A 14,073-nucleotide genomic window follows, 5' to 3' on the forward strand; every position below is an offset into this window, starting at 1 on the left:
TGGTATAGGTCCTGTTAGCCACAGCTACTGAAGACTCAGTAGAGAAAATTCTCTCCACAAGAGTCCTTGGCATTGTCATATGATTTAAGATTGGAAACTGATCTGAACTGATCAGTTGAAACGACATTAAAAAAAGAGGCATTAGCATCTGCCTTGCCACTGTACCATAAGAACTGTAGGGCTTTTCCATCTTTCTTATTCTACTGCTTAGCATAATACTTTGTATGGAGTAAGCACTTAGTATTACCTCACACTTCCATTCATTCATAAACATAGGGTCAAAGCTCTAGCAGTCTAGAGCTAGAAGATGCTTCAGAGGCCTCTAACCCAACCCTCCTTATTTTCCAAATGAAGAAACTGAGACCTAGGGAGACCAAGTAATTTACCAAAATGACTTACCATAATATAAGAGCTGGAATTTGTATCTAGGTCCTCTGAATCCAGAATCTCATTTTATTATATCATATACTGTGAGGTAAACTATCTCAGTAGATAGACTAAAACCAGGTTGAGAGTAACTGACAAATTGCAAACCAGGTAGAGAACACCAATGTGCTGATAAATTTTTAACATTTATTTATTTTGTTTTTATTTTATTATTTAATATTTTACTTTTTTCTGGAAAAATATATATGACAGTTTTAAGTTTAATCTGCATGATCAACATTTTCTTTATCACTTTCTTAAATGTCTAGATAAATCAAGCCCCAATTTGTAACATATACCTATTTCTGGTCTGTTCCAGTTAGGCAACGCAGCTGCTTCCTCACCTCTCCTGTCCTCTCCTCCAAACAACAACATTCCTGATGTGTAAGTGCTTATACTGAAAATTTAACAATGAACTCTTAAAAGCCAGTTTAAGCTGGCTCCTTCACACCCTTGGTTGTTTAGGTACCTAGACAACTTGAAATATGGGTTTAGTGTTCAAGGGAAAAGTTAGGTCTGGAGATAAAGGCTTGGGGTTCTTTGGGGGAGACTATCAGATAGTCACTCAGTCTATCATATTACCATGGTGGTATTTACAGATCAAGGCCTGATGATTCTACATCCACAGCAGCTCATATTCTATATAGCACTTCAGGGTTTTTAAAGGGCTCTCCTCTATATGCATTATCTTATTTGATCATAACAATCCTGTTAGGGTTGGTAGTAGAGATATTAACTCCTCCTCTCTCACATTTTTTTTTTTTCCACAAATCAGAAAATTGAGGCTCAGAGATTAGGTGACTTGCCATAAACACATGGTCAGTAATCATTAAAGCTGAGACTCCAGCTCAGATCTTCTGACTAACACATATTGTCTCTCTCCCTCTGTTCCCAATGCCATGAGCTTAGTATGGGTTATTCCATCTCATATGCCCCATACATTAATAGAGATGAAAATTGAGGTCAGAGACTTGACAGGAATTACAAAAGGAATGTATGTATGCACATGCACACTCATTTGGATGTATATAGATGTATGTATATGCACACATATTTGCATATATTCATACGTGCATACCCACCCACACATACATACTGTGTCCTAAAATTTTTAGTTCAGTTTGAAGCCTCAATAGCTTAAACCTGCACTGTCTTTTGGTGCACCCTGTATATATGGCAAAAAGCAAGCTAAGGACAGAACTTTGGTGACTATGTATGTTAAAAGGGTCATAAAGCTGAATCAGGAAAAGAGAAAGAGGAGGAACGATTAAGAAAACCTTACATTGCTGCATGGGAAGCTACCACTGTATCTCACTGGCCCTTGATGCTCTGCATGAAAATCCTGTTGTCAGTGAGTGAGATGAGGAGATGGTGAAGGCTTTTCATGATAAAAATATGGGAAATATTGGATTTTCTAAATAAAATTTCTCTTCCATAAGGCCTCTCTCCTTGGATACCTGAGTTTCAGGTATCCAGGGCTTGTGGATGGTCAGTTGGTTCCTCCCCCTTACCAGCTACCAGCTTTCTTTGTGAAAGTGCTGTGGGCTGTAGCCGAAACTTGGCAAATCTCCCCTTTGTTTGTTGTACTGTTGCCACATCAACACTACCAGCTCCCACTTCTCCCCCTCCCCTTTTTTCTAAAGCCACACCAGCAGTTAAGTTGGATATTAGATGAGGTAATTGTGTTGGGATAGGTGAAGATTTCCTGGGGTTTGTCTAGTTTTTCGCACTTAGATTGTGAGCCTGCTTCCCAGCCAATGGAGAGATGGGATAGTGGGGAGGTAGGATTCTCTGTGTTAGGGTATAAAAATTAGGCTTCAATTTCTGTAAGTTGCCTGCTTCCATCAGATTCCCCGACCTGGTGGAAGGATGTCCCTTTCTCGATAATTGTAATAAATCTGTTTCTTTCCGTTCTTACTGAGAGGCCTCTTCATTTATTTAAACTTTTGAGTAAGGGTCTTTTTATCCCATACAGTTTGGCGCATTGGCCGGGAATGCCCTCTAGTGGCAGCTCTTTCCCATTTGGATCAGGGGTAGGAACCTGTCAGAAACTTTCTCTGATAGTCCCTGACCTAAGGGGGAGGAATTCCTGCCCTGAGGGGGCAAAAACCCTGGAGACAAAGAGGTCCTCAGAGGAACAGACAGAAAACAAACAAAAAATTAAATGGTAAGAAAAGGGTAAAGGCTCCAAATACTTGAGGTGAAAGCAAACTCCAGCCGGCGGATGAGACAGTCATTGAAAGTTATGCATGCATAGCCCGGAGGTAAGCACTCAGAGGTATGGAGGTCTATTCGTTGAGTCTCAGACTTGGGACGTTCAGCGATGGCTTTCGTCTAAATTTATGGGATTTAGGAAAAGGATTTAGGAAAACCTCAGTGCAAGGATGCTGCTGAGAGGGGCTTCCTGGGGACTGTTGGGAGTTAGGGCAACCTCTCCCGAAAGGTTTTTGCCTTGAGAGAAAGAAAAAGCCTTTGAAGCTCTTGTGAGGGACTTGATAAGTCCAATGGGAAAAGAGCACTCACTGCGGAGCAAAAAAAAAAAAAAAAAAAAAAAAAAAATTGAATGATATTGATATACTGGTAAATAGCTCCTTGGGTAATAGACTTCAGAGTTGGAATGAAGTAACCAAAATATAGGGGAAAAGATTAAAAAAAAAAAAAGATAAGATAGTGTTGTTTTATCTGGGGTGAAGCAGATGTAGGAGGAGTAATATGCCCAAATATGGGTCTTTAGAAGATTGGATATGCTAAAAGTTGAATCTGTATGTAAATGTTAAAAACCCCTTGAATTCAGAGGAAGGCACTTATGCTGCCCTTTGGATGCCAGAAGCCCAGTAGACGGTATTGAAAGGGAAAGAGGGGGAGGGAGAGGAGAAAGGATCCACTCCTCTCCCTCCTCCCTACTCAGCGGGTTTGGTGGCTCCACTTCTCCTCCCCCCCCCCCCCCCCCCCCCCGAACCTAAAGAAAAAGAGGTGGAGGACTTATATAGTTCTAGTGGGCTACACGGTCCTCTGTTTAGAGAATTGGGACAACTTTTAAAAGATCAGGAAAATTTACCCTTGAAAATGAAGCCAAATGAAAAAAAAAATCCCCTGAGTTATTTTCTTTAAGAGAGGTCCAGCCAGCACAAGGAGGCTTGATTTATGTCAATGCACCTCTTAGTGCAGCTGAGGAGAGAAATTTTAAGAAAGAAAGAAAAGCCCTAATGGCAGACCCACAGGGCTTATCAGAGCAATTAGATCAGTTTTTGGGACCTAATAAATATATATTTGAAGTGAATTAATGAATGTCTTAAATATCCTATTCTCTCAAGAAGAAAGGGACATGATATGGAAGGAAGTCCCTTTCTCAAGAATTGTAATAAATCTTTTTCTTTCTGTTCTTATTGAGAAACCTCTTCATTTATTTAAAATTTTGAGTAAGGGTCTTTTTATCCCATACATCAGCAAAGACTTATTTCATAGGGTCCAGGGAAATAATAATGAGACTTTCAATTATGGTCATGTACATAATCCTTGTTGTCTGCAGATTAATACAAGATATCACTAAGGTACATGTTAGTCATTTACAAAGACATTCCATTTCTTCATCCCCTTTCCATTTTTCCAAACATTAATAGTAATATGGAATCTTGATATTGGTAGGAACTAGGAGCTGCTAGCTTCTGTCTACTCCCTACTGTAAAACATCTGTTGAAAACTTACATCAAAGAAAGGGCTAAGTTGCTTTACTTGTCCTTTGCTAGTTGGTTTACAAAATATTTTTAAAGACTTTTTGTTTGCCACCTTGTGGTCATTATGGAGACAACACTTTTAAAACTGGAGAACAGCAAATACATCTTTTAGCTCAACAAATATTTTTTATAAGTTCTTTGGTGAGGTAATTTCTTAATTAGATAGTGTCTGTGTGAGTCTCTGGGCTTTCTTTTCTCAGAGTGGCTAACATGATCCCAGAACTGATCTCCTTTTACAGCTCTAACCATTGGCCAATCAATACCAACATGATTTCCATTTTGATTTTTGTTGTTAAATTTCTAATTTCCATTAGATTTTCTTATTCATACCTTTTTGGAATTTGTATATCAATTAATTCTTGTTTTAATCATCTGTTAGTAACCTTAGATTTTTTTACTTTGTTTTTTCTCTGTCACTGGACTTTTTTTTTTTGTTTTTGGTGGCACTTAATTTTCTTTGCATTACAATATTTGTGAGATGGATAGGGTCCTCTAGGACCTCTGGTGTGAGGGCTTGCTAAGCTTTTTTCAGGGCTGCTCATTCACCTTTGGGGTCCATCTGATTCACCCAACTCTCACCTGTGGCTCCAAGAAGCTGGAACCTGAGGCTACACCCTGGTAAACTGTCTCAGCAGATGGACTAAACAAGGTTGAGAGTAACTGACAAACTTCAAACCTGTTGGTGAGTTTGGGGATGTCCACCCCAAGCATGTGAAGACTTTCCTCAGCAGAATGGGCAGATGAAAACAATTTGTTCCAATAGTCAGGAAGATGGCTGCTGAAGCAGGCATTGTGGAACACTTAGAGCTTGGTGAGAGACATCAAAGAGAGACACCAAGATCATTCACTGGATCCTGGGCCATCACCAGTCTTCTCAACTTTTGTCTTGCCATTAGACTTTGATGACTCAAGAGAAAATGAACCTGATGACATTGTACAACAACGCCTTATTTAAATCCAATTCCTGCAGAAGTCATATCATATATAAAGGTTGTTTGTACGTTATCATTTGTATCTTGTCTCCTCCATTAGATTATGATCTTCTTGAGATTTGGGAATGATTTCTCTCCTACCCTTCCCTCCTCCCCCAACCCTTCTTTGTATCCTCAGAGCATAGCACAGTGCCTGGCATATAATACATGTTTAATGACTAACTGACTGGGGCCAAACAGAGTAAGTCTCACCCTTCTTCCACATCACAGTTCTTTGAATGTTTAAAGGCAGTCCCCTCTCCCCACCTCCAATCTTCTTTTCTTCAGGTTAACTATCTCCATTTCCTTCTAGTGATCTTTATATATAACATGACCTTGAGTTCCTTCATCACTTTGGTTGCTTTCCTCTGACTACTCTCAAGATTATGAATGTTGTTTTTAAACTATGTTGCCCAGCAGTGAACACATATTCCAGGTGTGATCTGATAAGGGTTTAAGTGCAGAGGGCATATTATCTTTTTATTCTGAAAAGCTATGCTGTTGTCTTCAGAACCCAGGACTGAAATAGTTTTATTGGACTACCATATGAAATCGCTACCCTTTGGACTTGCTGTCTCCTAAAACTCTCAGATCTTTTTCAGGTAAGCTGTTGTCTAACCAAATGTAGCCTATACTTGTAGAATGAATATTTTGAACCCAAGTGTAAGACTTTATAATTAGCCATATTAAATTGCATCTTAGATTCATCCCAATGTTAATAAGTTGACAAAGTATTTTTGGATTCTGACTCTGTCAACCAATGTGTTTCCTTCCTCTCCTAGCTTTATGTCATGTTCCATTTATGTGTTAATTGAAGTCATTCATAAAAATGAGATCCTCTCCAAATTCAATTTTTGGCCTTCCTCACCAATCCAAACCCCTCCAAATAATTTTCACTCTTTTTCTTCTCCTCATTTAGCTCAAGTCCTTTTCTCTTCTTCTATGGAACTGTCTGTACCTGTCTCTAGATGTTTCTCTCAGCTTTGTTTTAGAGGACAATGATTGTAGAACTTCGTTGTTGTTCAGTCATTCAATTGTGTCCTACTTTTCTTAACCATGTAGACCATAGCATGCCAATAGTGCCCATAGGGTTTTCTTGGCAAAGACACTGGAGTGATTTGCCATTTCCTTCTCCAGTGGATTAAGGCAAACAGAGGTTAAGTGACTTGCCCAGGGTCACACAGCTAGTAAGATTTGAACTCAGGGCTTCCTGATTCCAGGTCTAGTGCTTTATCCACTGAACCACCTAGCTGCCTCTATTACAGGACGTAGGAGCTCCCAAAGCTGGATCCATACTGGATTTTGGTCCCCGTCTCATCCGTATTGGGCATGGATGCCACAGCAAAGTCCCTAGGTGGATATGACTTTCTACTCAGGTACAAGACACTGAGAGTTTTTGATTTTTGATAGATCTCAGAAGCTTTGTCTCTCTCTGTTTCTCCCTATCTCTTTTCTTCCCTCTATTCTTTTCTCTGATTCTCTTAGAACTAGTGTTACAGAAGCTAAGTATTTTAAGAACAGAATGTTTCACATGATTTACCCATTATAAGTATCTTTAGTCTGAAGAATTTCTTCAGTGACTTCTGGGTCTTGTGTAAGATGGAGGACTAGACACTTTCTCTTTTCTCATGATCTCTCAAACCTCTCCACAAGAGGAATTATTCATAAGAAATAAAGCAATTTTAGCAACCCAAGTAATTAACAGCAGAGAAAACTAATTCCTAATCCCTAATGCTCATGTTCAGAACCCCCTTCTTCCTGGGCACCACATTATGGCAGGGTTGTACAAGCCAATCTGTGGACCTGCAGAGATCTCAACTCTGCCCCTTCATTACCTGTCCTTCCTTCAGAAAACTGCTCTGGCTGGAGCAGCAGTGTGGCAGTGCTTTGTGCTGCAATAGTACTCAGAGAAATGGGAGACAAAAGGAAACTAGGGCAGGATACTAGCGTGTAATTGGGTCTGTCAGACCTGAAGCAAAGGAGACTGGGATTCAGCTATGGCTGGTTCTATCCCACCTGAAATCACTAGGAGCAGGGACCAAGGCTGGTGAACCATGAGCTGCCCATTGTGAGCAGTAGGCTAAAATAGTTTTGAGGTCTGTCCTCTTTCCCCACTCCACAACTATCACTAAAGGGAAAAGATTCAAAAAGTGAGCAATAGGAGAATATGAGGGGGAAAAAACTGAAATTACCAAAGATCTCAAGAGCACGAAAACTCAAAGACCTTGAACACAGGCAGATCCACCAACAGGGAAGCTATTAATAACAAAAAGAAATATGGCTTTTGGACCATCTAAATGAGTTGAGCTATCCATGAGTAAATATTGCAAGACAAAGGAAAACTGATGAAACACAGGACTGAGCTGACTACCAAGAAAACAGGGAACCCCAGCAAGATTTTCTGAATGGTTCAAGAAAATAATTTCTTCTTCAAGAAGAGTTGTTGTTCCTTAGAACTTGCTGAACTAAGACCAATCTGATGTTAGTTTGACTGCCTCCTTTAAAGTGGCTAACTTTGAATATCTGACAAAACTCTTGGTCCTTTCATCAGAATAGAGGTCAGCACACTATGACCCATGGACTGCTTCCTGTTTTTATATGACCCAGGAGCTTGCTGGCCATACAAAAATGGGTAGCTGAATTTGGTCCTTGTGTCATTGTTTGTCAGTTCCCACATTAGAGAAAAATTAATGGACAGTCTCATATCTTTTCAGGATTATATGTTTGTGTGGATGAGGCATTCTCTCCTCCTTTGTTACTTGTTCCTTCCCTGTCCTTCTATATTATCAGTCTCTTTGCTATCCTCTGTCTTTTCCTTTTTTACTCTCTCCTTTCTTTTCTCAGTTTTAGGAGAAAACTGTAATAGTTTTGTTTGCATTTTTGATTAAAGTTTAATGTTTCCTCTCCCAAATTTTAAAAAGTAGGTGATTTGAATATGTTATATGTAGCACCTGGAGCACATTCTCTTGCATGTACTCCTTCAGAAAACTTTCCAAAGGGAAGCATCCTGGAATCTGACCCTTTGAATTCATGATTTCTCTTGATATACTAACAAATCCTTGGTTGTAATGTACTGCCTGCATATTGGGCTCTCTGGTCTTTCCCACTATCTGAGAACAGTACTTTCCTTCCACTTGCTCTAAGGTCATGGCTCCCAGTAAAAGTTAATAGTTAGCTGAGTGACCCTTGAAAAATAATGCAAGCAAAATGTAAATTTCAGTCAAATTCTAACTTAAGTATAACAAATTTGCAGTGGGGGGAGGTATCTGAATTAATTAGATTTTACTCTACTTTTATTGTGGAATAAGCTTGGGACTTCCATATTAATCATGTGTTGTGCTTATTCAGCTGGCCCTCAAAAGAATGAGCTGACTCCAAATTACATGCTTAGTTACATTAAAAAAAATCATCTAATTTATAAATTGTAGCTCAATAAAAGAGAGCTGAGATCTGGTTAAAATTGGGTGAGAATGTTCACCAAGGGCTTACATTTGAGGTATTGTGGTGTAGTGGATAAAGTACTGAACTTGAAGTCAGGAAGACTTGATTTTGAGTCTCACCTTGAGCATACTACTTGGGAATGTTAAGAAAGTCACTTAACCTTTCTGAACCCACTTTCTCCATCTGCAAAACTGGGATAAAATTGCCTTTCTCACAGGCTTGTTATGAGAATGAAATGAGACAATGCATGTACAGTGCTTGTAAACCTTAAAATACTGTAATAAATATTAACTATCTATATAGATATGAGTTACTCAGGTTTAACACTATTTTTGGTCTCTTTAATGAGAATTGTAATTTGTAAATATGGTGTAAGAAGATTTTGACAACTAACAATAAAATAAGACATAACGCGATGTGCACTAAAGTGTTATTATTAAGATGTGCTGAACAAATGCAAATTGTACCCATTTGTAAATTATAATATAAGTTATCATTCATAAAATGATAATTTCATCATATGCTTCACAGGATGAAAAACAATCACACGCCCTTCTCTTTGATAACTCCAAGAGTGTGTACCCTACATCCTCTTGTGTAGTTGCTGGTTTGAAGCAGTAAGAGAGATTTCAGTCTTTGAATAGTAACCTCCTATGACTCCTCCCCCCGCTCTCTCAGCTGCCATATTTCATATGTTATGGAAAAAAAAATTGAGGCCATTTGCCATAAGCTCCCTCTTCTTCACCTTCCTTATTTCATGTTACTCAGATGACTTCTGTCACTATTTTCTTCTTTACCGTTGTCTCACATGAAGAGGTGCCCTTACTCCTTACCAAGGACAACCCCAACACCTGTACAAGTGATCCCATTCCATCTCATATTTTTCACCAAATTATCCCCTCTGTCATCTCCATTTTAACATCTAACTTCAGACTTTGCCTACTGGTTCCTTCCTTACTGCCTAGAAACAGGCCTCTGTCTCTTCCATTTTCAAAAACCTTGCCCCTTCCATCCCTCCTATCATTCTTTTTCTCTTCTACTCTTTTGTGGCTAAATTCCTTGAAATAGGTGACTCTACTTTCTTTCCTCTCACTCCCTTCTTTGGTCCTAACAATGTGGCTCCTGACTTCGTTATTCTACTAAAGCTGCTCTGTTCAAAGTTATCCACCATCTTTTAACTGCCAGACTTAATGGCATTTTTTTCGTCTTCATTTTTGTTGACCTCTCTGCTGCCTTTGAAACTGTTGAACACCCTCATCTTGAAATTCTCTTCTCTCTAAGTTTTCAGAATAATGTTCTCACTACTTATCTGAAAACTCCTTTTCAAAGTCTTGCTGGATCTTCATTCAGATCATATTCTCTTATTACAGGTGTCCAGAAGGGCTCTCTCTTGGACTCTCTTCTCTTCTTCTTCTGTACTATTTAACTTGCTGATATTATCAGTTTCTGTGGATTTTCTTACCATCTCTATACTGATGAGTCCCAAATCTATCTATCCTGCCCTAACCACCCTCCATGTCATACCTCCAACTCTGTCTTAGACTTCTCAAATTGGATGTCATGTAGACATTTTAAACTGAACATGTTCAGAATTGAACTCGTTATCTCCCCTCTCCCTCAACAAACATCAATTCCTAATTTTCTGTTACTGGAGAGGATAGCACAATGAAAACTCAGTAAGTTAGCATAGGCCTAGAGATCTAAGATCTGGAGAAAATTAGGCTGATCCTAAAAAAAAATCAGCTGTGGGAAATTCAGGATTATTTCCTTAAACTAAAAGTGCTTTTTTATTTTTTCATTTTAAGGGTAAAAGAATCATAGAGCCTTATAGCTATGAGGAATTCAAATGTTATTTAATAGTGAAAAAATAGATTAATTTCACCAAATCACCAAGTTGGAAGGGACAGAGAGAGGTTAAATGACTTGAGCAGGGTTAAACAGCTGGCAAGTGTTTAAAGCTAGATTTGAACTCAGAACCTCAACTCCAAGTCTAACACTCTCTCCACTCCTCCACGTAGCTTCTTCTAGTTTGACTATGTCACTTATGCCTTTATCCTAGTAATTGTCAATAGTGTTAAATAGCAAAGAATCAAATATAGATCTCTGTAGTTTTCTACTTAGAGACCTCCTAACATAGTGACACTGAATCATTAACAACTACTTTTTGAATTCAGTCATCTAGCCAGTTCTGAATTCTTCTGAATATCATCAAATTAACTTCTCATCCTCTTCCCTGTAAGACTGGTATGAGGTACTTTATAAAAAGTTTTGTGAAAATTTGGGCAAACTATATCCATGGCATTCTCCCCACTTACAGGTTTACTAATTCTATCAAAAAAGGTTCATTAGTTTGGCATATTGGTCTGATCAGCCACAGTCAGACACACTGAAACTTCACTTTATCATACTGAAGTCATTTTGATCCTTGATGACAACAATCATTTTAATATGGTTAAAGAAGATCTTCCCTACCCATTAATGGGCCTGGGAAGATTTGTAGGAAAGCCCACACCTTTTGTTAAGTTTCTAATGAGGCACTGGTTCTCAAGGGTTGTGATCTCTGGTTTTAAAAAATGTACAAATACTCTGAGGGTGAGGTTTTACTTTGGGATTTATTCTTTGGAAGTGTTTCTTTGGTCAGAGGAGACTCTGGGAAGCCATTAAGGAGCCCCTCATCTTTGAAAACCCAGATGTTGGTGCTTCTCTCTCTGGTAACTATGTATGTATGTAATGGTCAGACAGTTGGATCTGTCTGTTGATTTATGATGTATGTATTGCTTATGTCAGACAGTTGGAAGCCATGTGTGTTGATCTGTATTTTCTCTGAAGATCAGGGTGCTGACTTTTCCCCTGAACTAAGTGAATGATGCAGTGATTGTTGACCTCCTGAAAGTTGCCTTTCCTTTTAGAAAAGCAGATCTAAGAACCTGTAATGGCAGGTCCCCCTATGTATGTTGGGATACTTGCTTTTGCACTCGGATAGCTTTTTCTCTGTCTTCTGAACTGGATTCTTGCTCTTAGAGTGACTCCATTGGATAAGTGTTCCAATGCAGATGATTTCTATATATGTTTCTCTGGGCAGTCAAAGCACAGAGTGCTGAATACAGATTCAGGAAGATCTGAGTTTGAATCCCACCTGCACATTTACTAACTGTGTGTTCCTAGGCAAGTTGCTTTACTTTCTGTCCTTTAGTTTTCTAACTTGTAAAATAGGAAAAACAATAACATATACACTATAGACTTGCTGTTGGGATTAAATGAGATTACATATGTAAATGTGCTTTGCAGACCTTAGAGCACAATTCCAGCTATTCCTACTATTATTACTGTTATTTCTAGCCCAGATTTCTCTTCAGTAATCAAGAGCAAGAGATGCTCCACCAATATCTTGAGCTTAATATATGCCAAACTAATCTTTTCATTTTTCTCTCTAAATTGGTTCCTTCTTTTGACTTAAGTATTTCACTTAATGCCTGTAACTACTATTTTGTCTGGAAATTCTTGTATCTCCATATATTATTGCATCACATAATTATTTCTGTATATGTATTAGCTACAATAACAACAACATTTAGGTAATACTTCAAAGGTTTGCAAGGGGCTTTACACATATTATCTTATTTGATCCTGCTATACCACAAATACTAGGAGAGCAGGAGTCAACATCTTATTTAAGCTTTTTGTATGTTTGATAACTTTAGCTCAATGTTCTTTCCGCAGTTGGCACTTAATAATTTTTTTGAATTGAGTTAAATTTACTAGCTTAGAGCAAAGAGGCTGGACATCAGTATCATTTAATAAATTAAATTCAGCATGTAAATATTTCTGCCAACTATGAATGATAATATTGATAATGATAATAATAACTGACATTTGTATAATGCTTTAAAGTTTACAAAGTATTTTCTATACAACAATTTTGTGATCTAGATAGTAAAAGTATTATCATTTTATAGATGAGGAGATTGGTGCTCAGGGAAATGAAATTAATTTCTAAAGGACACATATTTAGGAAGAAGTATGATGGGAATATGTTGTGTGAACCCTGAAGTTTAGCTACACTTTAATGAACTGGAAACCCCAGATAGAAAATCAATAACCAACCGACCAAAAATGGTTAACTCAGCATTTTAAACTGCCTTTTAACAACATAACTAAAACAACTATACAAAAAATGTTATTGACATGGTTTTTAAAAATTATGCTCCAAATCATGAATTCAGCTCTTGCATAGAGATAGAACTTAACTTCCTTGTGGAGTTCATATATTCAAAGTACCTGTCTTGCTGTCCCCAAATACACATTCAACACTAATAATTAATAAGTGGTTAAGATATTTAAAGAGTCCAGGTCTTCCATCTGTATTTTTGTTATTTTTGAGTCCTGTTAAGTGAAGTTATTTAAATATAAAGCCCACACTATTTATATAATTTGCTTTTATCAAAATAAATTTATTCTCTGGAAAGTCTTTAGAAAGTAGAGAAATGCACATTAGTCATCTAGCCACTGGATGTCACTGTTGTAACACACAAATTTGAATGAAACCATTTATTTCTCATTTAGGAGATGGCACTAAATGAAGGTTGAATGTGATAGTTTCAGATGTGCAGCAGTTTAAATAAAATAGCCTTGTTTAATACAATTCCAATCACACTTCTTTTTAATATTGTTCAAGAACTTGTTGAAGTCAGGCAGGCTGATTTGGCGAGATTCTTTCTTTAATAGTGCCTTGTTAGCCGTTGACTGTCTGTGAATTTGGCTCATAAAACTGCAATATTCCTCCCCCCTTCAGACTCTGCAAATTTATATTTTGGTTATTATCATCATACTTTCATGATATTCTTTCCCCCTTGCCTGCATCCCTTGTTTTACTGAAGTCTTAGCTTGCCAAGGTGCACTCAGGAATTGATTTTTTTTTGGTCAATTTCATGATCCCTGTATTTTGCAAAAAATGACCTTTCACCATAAATTGGTCTAAAAATATGTGGAGATCAATGGCAAGACAATAGCTATTCATTTGTATTCCCTATTCACAGGTTAGACGTCAAGCATTATATACCAATAAAGGACATCCTTTCAAGGTTTATATGAAGAGGGGAAGAATTTTGTTCACCATCCCTCAATGTTTTCTGTTCCCATTGGGAAGAATGGCTCTCCATTTGATCTTTAGGTTTTATAGATTACTTAGGGTGAATTCTCTCCTCCTCACAATGTAACATTTCAGTGAATACTCAACTGTGAGACAAAATTGAGGAGGAAATGTAAGAGCTACAACTGAGGATTTGGGTACCTGGGGCAAATTCAAGTGAGGGAGGAAGGGGAGAGTCAGTCGTTCTCAGTGATATAATGTCAGCAGAGTACCATCAAAGGTAGATCCTTCCCATGTTAGGGTCTGGGGCTACTAACACAACTGTAGGGAATACAGAGCAAGCTCTTTCCTCTTCTCTAGTCAAGCAGTATATGTTCTGAGAGGCAGCATGGTAGGATGGAAATAAGTCAGC

General features: G+C 38.1%; 1 long non-coding RNA gene across 1 annotated transcript in view; it reads left to right on the plus strand.

Moving 5' to 3' along the window:
- LOC140500750 (uncharacterized) overlaps nt 1-14,073 on the plus strand; it is a 55,077-nt gene that overhangs the window by 16,508 nt on the left and 24,496 nt on the right. The window contains exon 2 of the long non-coding RNA XR_011965857.1: nt 746-810. This is a non-coding gene — a long non-coding RNA (uncharacterized lncRNA). The remainder of the gene's footprint in view (nt 1-745; nt 811-14,073) is intronic.

Source organism: Notamacropus eugenii, chromosome 4 (genome assembly GCF_028372415.1).
Source record: "Notamacropus eugenii isolate mMacEug1 chromosome 4, mMacEug1.pri_v2, whole genome shotgun sequence".
Classification (NCBI taxonomy): domain Eukaryota; kingdom Metazoa; phylum Chordata; class Mammalia; order Diprotodontia; family Macropodidae; genus Notamacropus; species Notamacropus eugenii.